This window comes from Nanorana parkeri, unplaced genomic scaffold (genome assembly GCF_000935625.1).
Source record: "Nanorana parkeri isolate BGI_ZX_2015 unplaced genomic scaffold, ASM93562v1 scaffold6, whole genome shotgun sequence".
Lineage (NCBI taxonomy): Eukaryota > Metazoa > Chordata > Amphibia > Anura > Dicroglossidae > Nanorana > Nanorana parkeri.
In genome coordinates this window covers 4,811,852-4,813,088 of record NW_017306274.1, presented here as the reverse complement: position 1 = coordinate 4,813,088, position 1,237 = coordinate 4,811,852, and positions in this window count along the sequence as shown.

Genomic DNA, 1,237 nt, shown 5'->3' with positions numbered 1-1,237 from the left:
GGCATCCCGCCCAGCTCACTGATGTCACAGGTTGGCAGGAGCTCGGCGGGACACAAGCCAGAGTTTAGTGTGTTGTGTTTTGTTTTGATTCGGATTTTGCTTTATTTAGTTTTTCGGATCCGAAAGTCCATTTGTTTCGGGATTCGGACGAAAAGTCATTAGCGGCAGTCTGTACGCATGTTCGTTTCCGTTTCGTTGCAGCAAAGTAACATTAACATTTTTATTTTCGGATATTCGGATTGGTTTTTATTTATCATTTCTGTTATTTGGAAATTCGGATACATCGGAATCTCCCAATAACGAAAATTTGTCCGAAAAACACATTTTTCTGCAACGAATCGCACATGTCTACTCAATGGACATGGTGTGAAGGAACCCTAATGTCTACTCAGTGGACATGGTGTGAAGGAGCCCTAATGTCTACTCAATGGACATGGTGTGAAGAAACCCTAATGTCTACTCAATGCACACGGTGTGAAGGAACCCTAATGTCTACTCAATGAACACGGTGTGAAGGAACCCTAATGTCTACTCAATGCACACGGTGTGAAGGAGCCCTAATGTCTACTCAATGCACACGGTGTGAAGGAGCCCTAATGTCTACTCAATGGACATGGTGTGAAGGAGCCCTAATGTCTACTCAATGCACACGGTGTGAAGGAGCCCTAATGTCTACTCAATGCACACGGTGTGAAGGAGCCCTAATGTCTACTCAATGGACACAGTGTGAAGGAGCCCTAATGTCTACTCAATGCACACGGTGTGAAGGAGCCCTAATGTCTACTCAATGGACACAGTGTGAAGGAGCCCTAATGTCTACTCAATGCACACGCTGTGAAGGAGCCCTAATGTCTACTCAATGGACACAGTGTGAAGGAGCCCTAATGTCTACTCAATGCACACGGTGTGAAGGAACCCTAATGTCTACTCAATGCACACAGTGTGAAGGAGCCCTAATGTCTACTCAATGCACACGGTGTGAAGGAACCCTAATGTCTACTCAATGCACACAGTGTGAAGGAGCCCTAATGTCTACTCAATGCACACGGTGTGAAGGAACCCTAATGTCTACTCAATGCACACAGTGTGAAGGAGCCCTAATGTCTACTCAATGCACACGGTGTGAAGGAACCCTAATGTCTACTCAATGCACACAGTGTGAAGGAGCCCTAATGTCTACTCAATGCACACGGTGTGAAGGAACCCTAATGTCTACTCAATGCACACAGTGTGAAGG